Genomic DNA, 8323 nt, shown 5'->3' with positions numbered 1-8323 from the left:
AAAGCCCAACATATGGCCCAATTTTCCAAATTGTGCCCAAACCTTTACATGGTCATAATTAAAGGCCCAACTACTTAGTCCAGTCCAAACATTTGGCTTTTCTAATGGCCCAATATCATATAACCATTAAGGCCCAAACTATGGCCCATCTATGGCCCAATTTTCCAAATTGGGCCCACACCCTCATATGGGCCTTACCCTAAAGCCCATATAAATATTCTAGTCCATTGATTGATCTTGGATGGCCCATTATTAGCCCAAACACCAAAGCCCAATAGAAAGGCCTAACATAAAGCCTATGTGAAATTAGGGTTTCACATAAAATGACGATTAGGGTTAAGTGTTTCTCACTTAACCCATTAAGGACTTAATCCATTAAGTCCGTCACTCTTGTAAATAAATCATATTGTGTGACTGGGCTTAATACACAATTCCATTCCAATGGCCCAAATGTCGGTCCCGATAAGTCCAAGCCCATAAATCCAATATTAGGGTTTTCTAAACCCTAATTAGGGTTTCCAACCTCATCTTAGCCCAATAGGCCCCATTTGCTAGGTCTTTTGATTAATTAGGGTTCATTAGGCCCCTTAGTTACATGTTTGGGCTTTTAGGTCAATTAGGGCTTTATTGGGCCCATTAGGGTTTATTAGGCCCATTAGGGTTTTAGTCCCTTTGTCCAAACATTCCAAACGAGTCACAATCCAAACAAGGCACACCGCCACCCGACATGGCGGCCGGTGGCGGCAGCCACCACCTCACGGTAGTGGTTTTGAGTTTCCATTTCATTATTCTAGCCATTATTACAATTTTAGAATGAAATAACCCAAAATAAACACACAAACTCAAAATAATCACACACACACACAACCACCCTTGAGGGTGGCCGGCGGTGGCACATGGTGGCAGCCACCATGGTTGGCCGCCATGGTGGTTCCGACCGATAGAAACTCTCAAATCACGATACGCAATAGCAATACTCGACTTTTACGCCCAAACAAACGTAGCCCCCCACCTGGTGACGCACGGTGAAGGCAACGGAGGCACTAGCGGCCAAAGCGATGGTTGTCGGTGATTAACAGCAGCAACTGAAGCCTAGAGCCCGACGGCACCCATGTCTTCGACGGAGACGAGCAGCGGCGACGCCAACGGGGCTGAGACGCAACGCCTGACGAAGAGACGTCGGAAAAAAGGAGGATGGCGGCCACAACATCTCCGATTTCCAGTCGATACCGCTTCAGTTGACCGTTCTTGGTGGTTCTTCCTCGGTTACGCGCGTCGCCCGGCAGTGGCGATGGAGTTCTGATGGCGTAGAGGCAGGTGGCGCGGCAGCGACGGCTGGAGAAGGGGAGTAGTGAAGGTGGCGACTGATGGTTTGCTCTAGGGTTAGGGTTAGCATGGTGAAGCAAAGTGACGGGTTTAATACCTGATCATATAAAATTTTCACCCAATGTACACCTTTGGTCCCTCCTTCCCAATCTCTTTTCAAATTAAGTCAATATTTTACCCTTTAAACCCCATCTTCTGAAATCCTTACAAATAAGATCCGAAATTTACCAATCAGCCCCTAAGCTTCCAAAATCTCTTCAATTGAGTCCCAATAATTCACCAATTAGTCCCTGCCTTCATAAATATTTACGAAACTAACCCGAAACTTACATTTTAACCCCCGAATTCTGAAAATCTTTACAAAATAAATCCCGGATACTCCAATTTATAACATTTGACTCCTAAAACCAACATCTCACCGAACATTATGAATTTTAGGGCTACTACTCTTTCATAAATTTTATCTATTTATCTATAAAATAAACAGGATGTTACATAAATGTTGTGATAGAATGAATGTGAGTTTTTAAGATTCTCTTGCATAGTTGTGTTAACTTTTTCCGGTGTAGGGGCAACCAATGTTCCACCTCAATCTACGATGTAGGAAATGGTGCAACAACAGGAAATAAATTAAGCTGATGAAACATAAAACGAACAACCCGTAGAGCCAATAATATTTCCTAGTACGAATGTTAAAAGTAAGAAGAGAATATATTTTGCAACAACAACACCAACTAAGAAAAAGCCAAAACGATTAAATGTATTAATAAAAGAAATGGTTCTTAGGTCCACTAAGAAAGTTCGCAGTGTTCAAGTGGTGAAGGAGCAGAAAAAGAATGAAGGAAATGATTGCTTGGAAACTACAATACATTGAAACAGATGAGAGTCATTCGATTCTTCTATATGATTTTGAAGGGAGGATTGTTCCTGTAAAAAAAAAAATCTGATCCTAATTTTTTCAGAATTCCAAATGATCAAAATCTGTAAAAATAAAAATTTAATACAATAAAATTTATTGCATACCTGAATGAACTCGTGTTGAATATCGTCCACGTCAATTTCAATGAAAAAGGATATGGAACCTATTTTGATTAGAAACAAATTTGAATCGTTAACATATATATTTGAAAAAAATGAAAGGATAATAAAATTAATTGAATATTTGAATAACCTTAAAAAACAGGATATTTTTAGGAATAATATATGTTATAATTAATTAACATCATTAATGAAATAAATTAAATTACTAATGTACCTACTTCTCTCTCTCTCTCTCTATATATATATATATATATATATATATATATATATATATATATATATATATATATATATATATATATATATATAAAGAAAGAGAGAGAGGGTATGGGTGGGTATATGGAGCTTTTCTTTATTTAATATTAATAAAATATTTAAAAATAGAAAGAAAAAGGAAAAACAAATACATTAAGCGTATAATAGTAATTTTATTTTTACGAGAGACCAAATCTACAGTCCAACTTGTCAAAATGGACCACTAATACAAAAAAATCGATGTTTGAACCAAAACACGGAAAAATATATATCACAAGGAACGTTTTTGTAGTTTTGTCTAATGAAAAATAAATATTTATTGTTTCTTCTTGAATATCTGTTTAAGATTATCGGTATCTCTGGGAGTGTTTCCGTATAAAAACAAATAATGAAAAAATCAATCGTGATTGTTTGTTTTATAATTAAATGATATTTAATATTATGAGGTCTTTTTTTATATCTTTTTATTGCTTATCACACAAAATAATTGTCAGTACCTTCTTACATTCAATCTTTAAACATGAAAATGACAAATATGACCAAGATGAATGTAGCTTTTCTGTTGGCTTATTTCAATGGAACGTGATAGTGATAAATGAACTACATAACATGGGGAGTGAAAGTGCTATATTCGATTGCTCGCCTCATGGGCTTGATCATAAATCTCTTTTTCGATACTCCTACCGTCCTACGTGCTTGTTGTCGGTGATTATAGAATTCGCTTTCCTCATGTCGGTGTGTATGGTAGGTGAGGTGTAATCGAATATACCTTCATAAAACGTGATAATTTTTTACAACATATTCTTCTATCGATTTACAATAAAAATATAACAAAAAAATATCAAAAATCATATAATAAATTTATAAGAATTTTATATTATATGGTTATGACGTTATGTTAAACGATTTTTAAGATTAATTTCCATAAATTTGATAAAAGCATATAACATTACTTTCACATTTTTTTTTGTATCGAGATACAAATAATATTGACTTTATATTTAAATTGCATCTACATGTCATCCTATTCTTTTGCTGTAGATATACATATATCAACTTAGCTAACACCACACTCTATAAACCGGATTACCGATATGATAAGTTTTATAAGTTTCAAAATCATGTGGCGGAAAATAACTTAATCCTTAAGTTCACATGCAACCTAATTAGATCTATGTTTTTTACTATTGAAAGCTATAAACTATGAACATCAAAAGAACCCTATGGAAAGCCTATAAACTTCGAAAAACATAAAAGGGTTAAGGTTTACATACCTTTTAGTTATTAATGTAAATAACTAATCAAATCCTTCTTCAATAGCTTTTTGAAGCAGGCACCAGAAATCTCGTGTTTCTGATGGTTCACACCCAAACCCTAGCAACTAGGAAACTTGAAGAGAGAGGAGAGGAGAGGATTTTCGAAAATCTTATTGGGATTATTAATAACCGAAAATCACAATGCTAGGACCCCTATTTATAACTGGTAAGAAAACCCTGGATAACCTTAATTTGAATATAATACTATTATTTCAAATTAGATAATTATCCAATTTTATAATTATCTAGTTTTCTTATTATCCATATTATCTATATGGAATATTTCAGAAACCCTAATGAGGTCTCAACTATTGAACAATAACAGCTTTAGTCGTTGCACTTTTAATTAATCTAAGAGTAAATTACTAAAATTATCCCTATGGTTTGGTCAAAATTACGTGGTCCCTAACTTTTTTTTTGCACTCGGACTATCCATGTGATATGATTTTGTTGCGATTTTAATCCCTTCTAGTAGCAAAAAGACTATTATACCCTTTATTATTCTTTTTAGCTTTTCTTTTTATTATTTTGATTTTATTAAATAAAATATTATGATGATATGAATTATTCCCACACCTTTACAGATTACCCCATCTCCTTTCAAATAGAGACTCTGACTCCTAGTTGCCCTCAACGTCGGCCTCCTCGCTACTCTCTATCGTCGGAGCTACTGCCAGAGTTAGTGACTCGCCGTTACATAAAAGCTTCGACTCCTAACACTACTAGAAAAACAACCTTTTACGACGCGCAATATGTGTCGTAAAACGCTCAGACGACGCGCAAATACGTGTCAAGGAAGGCCCTGTCACAACGAGAGACGACACGCTTTTGCACGTCGTAACCTTACGACGCGCAATGCGTGTCAAGGAAGGCCCTGTCATAAAGAAGATGACTCGCATCCGCGTGTCGTAAAACGATGCACATTTACGACTTGCATTGCGTATCATTAACGCCCATGTCATAAAGAAAGACGACACACATTTTTGCGTGTCATAAAGTTTAAATATTTTTAAAAATATATATATTTTTGTAAATTTACTAATTTTCAAATTACATCATACATTTAATGTCTCATAATATAAAATAAAATTTCATACGCAAAAAATAAAATAAATTGCACAAATTATAATATGTCATACAAATAATCATTCAAATGTTAAACAAAAATAATACATTGCTAACATGGGTTATACATTCCTATAAAACTAATAGGTGACCTTGATCTAGATCGAGGTCGACTTGGATCGATGGCGACGATTGGATTTTAGATACACAACATGATTACTAACCTAAGACCTTGTGCAACAAGTGCATCCCATGCCCTATTTCCAGCAACCACCACACGTTTTAGTGTCTCAAGGGCTAGTATACTTCCTCCTTGCCATCCAATAGCTTTCATTAACAATGGAACCACCTGTAATTTATTAAAACAAACAAGGTCAAAACTGAAAACTAAGTATGCCCTTCCTCCTTTTTCCCCTTAACATAGGTAAATAATGATGTCTATCTGGATAAAGTTTGTTCCTTTTCTAGACTGTAAGAGGATTTTGATTGAGTCATTAAGTCCATTAAGTCAAAATGTAACAGATACTAACAGTTTTAATGAAGTACATGACCAAAATCAAAATGATCATAAAATATAAATAAATAAAAAAGTGAGAGGCCTGAGTTGTCCATTAAGCAAATGCAGATTACCTTTTGTCAGAAAGATGAGCAGTACCGATCGATTGCTCTTCGTAAACAGCCACCCTCATGATTTGAATGTCCGAACCACGATCACTGAATTCTATAGTGTTTACAATCTGTAGTCTTTTGTGACACCCTTTAACTAAACACTAATTGATGATAGAAAATAGTTTAGTTTAAATTAGGGTTTCAAAACATGATGAAACCACGAAAAAAAAAACTTACTTGCTCAAATTTAAAAGTTGGGGATAGGAAGTAATTGGAATCATCAACTTCTCCAACATGTATGTCAATTGGACCCCTTGAATATGAGCCATCCTTTCATATAATATTTTTATAACAAATCAATAGAAGCTTTTTTATAACAAATCAATAAAAGACATGATTGTACAGATGTCACTTCTAGCTAGTCTTCAATGGCAGCTCAACTCTGTCTTCAACTTCCATTGACTATTAATCAACCAACCACATCAGTCATATATAGATTATTATAATAAAAACAAACAAATAAATTTACACGATACAATGAGTTAAGAATATCAAATCTGCTTACCAGATGTTCTAGAATCCCACATTGAACTGCAAGAAATATGTAAAACAGAATGATGAGGGTGAGAAGGGCAATTAAGTCTTTTTCACAATCAGCTTCATTTTTGTTTAGCCTAAAAGAGAATGCATGTTCTTTTACTAAGCCTTGTTCAACCATATTGTGCCTGTAAATTGTAATTAGAAGAAGACTGTAAGTCACAACAAAAAAAGAGAGGAAAATATTTGATCCAAATTCAGATGAGAGGCAATTAAGTATTTTTCACAATCAACTTCATTTGAGTCAATGGTGTTTTAGCAACTGTTTTCTCTATACTTCGTCATGGATTATCACACTTCCAAAATCACCTGCTCACATTCAAAAAAAATTAACTGATAATATGACATTATAAATCAACAAGATTTCTTTTAACATGAAAATTGCTATTTATTAATCAAAATTTGCAGAGAGAATACCTTCTCTTTCCTCTTCTAGAACATCAAGTTTTACTGAACTACCCACATGAGATACTCCATTAGGCACTTGATGAGGCTTAGATGGAACATTATCTCCATATTCTTCATTCATTTTTGCTCCAAGTGTCTGTGTGCATTTAATAACCCAATAGTAAATAAAAAGATAAACAAATAAATAAATAGATATAAATATAAATATATAGTTATATAGTTATATACATCGTATCCTGATATAGAACCAGAAATGCAAACACTACATTCACTAGGAAAATGCCAAACAGAACAAATGATAAGATAATTTTTCTTTTAACTTGAGGTTTATAAGGAATTTTTATAACTTTTTAATGCATATACAAGCTACATACAAGAACTTATGGTTTATGTGGAAAGTATTCTAGAAATGATGTTGAATAAGAAATGTCTATTCATTTCAAAATTGATAATGAATTGAAATTGTAAATGAAAAAGATATAAAAAGAAATTAAATTTACTAAACATAAAACCTAACATACCTCCATCCCTAAGCGCCAGATGAAGAAAGAAACCCATTGTTTCAACTGAAGCATCAAATTAAGAAATCTTAGAAACGTTGAATTACTAGTCCAATGCATTGACCAACCCATGGACAATGATGGTCAAATCATTTGAACATAATTGTTGCAGACAGAGCAATATGAGGCTCTTGGAGGATGATAGAGCATACACGTATCATAGTATTTGACATTAACTTTGTGACCATTCACAAGTTACATTGTAGTTCAAATTTTCTCTGTTTCATACCTGTCCTGTGATTTTACTATGAAAGGCAACAAAAGAAGCATGACATCAGATCCTGATATGGAAACAATATCCTGCAAATTTAGCAAATAAAAAAAAATTAAAAACCCCTGAAAATAAAACTGCACAATAACATACCGTCCAGTAAAATTACTAACATTTCCATTTCTTGCTACTATCCTATCTGTTTCGAATTAAGAAATCAATTATCCTCCCATGGTTTGAATATGCTTGTCAGTCACCACAGTTTGTCTAAGCAGCTGTTAAGGCTGCAAAATTACATGTTTAGAGAGGATAATCTCGAAAAAGGAGAAAAATCTCGAAGCAAACATAAGTATAAAAAACCACCAGAATTTGGTGAGTGTGTGAGGGAACCTTATTCTTGATTTCACGTCCTATGTCCATAAAAAACTTAATGATTAAATAAATTTTTGGTACTTCAGAGCAAAAAGAAACCCCAACACAAAGATTTAGACATCTACATATCAAAAATGAAAAGTAAAAAGAAATTTGTTATTAGGTAAACACCAAATAGAAAAACAATTTCAACAAAAGTAAGCAAATGATACATGCAAGTTAAACCTATCTGCAAACCAACCAGCAGTCCACATAAGAACTTGTTTGTTGGATGGAACAAGCCTAATGACTTAGAGAAATCCCTGTTAATAGCAAAAAGAGTAGAAAAAAATGTTTTGCCTTTCTCCACCAACTACCATTACACACTAGAAATCCAGACGAGGAGATACAAATAAACTATGACATTCAGCCCTAGCTAACCTTCAAATGATAGAGGAAAATATATAAACTCCAAATAAGATAAAGCTCTTACCGGAAGTTTATCCATATCGAATTTGAAATCTGCATCAGATTTTATTAGAAACATATTCACATGATAAATCAAAATCAAAAAGCTAAATCAA

This window comes from Lactuca virosa, chromosome 2 (assembly GCF_052849685.1).
Source record: "Lactuca virosa cultivar CGN04683 chromosome 2, Lactuca_virosa_CGN04683_v6, whole genome shotgun sequence".
Lineage (NCBI taxonomy): Eukaryota > Viridiplantae > Streptophyta > Magnoliopsida > Asterales > Asteraceae > Lactuca > Lactuca virosa.
The sequence above is the reverse complement of the archived record's forward strand: the minus strand, read 5'-3'. Positions refer to the sequence as shown.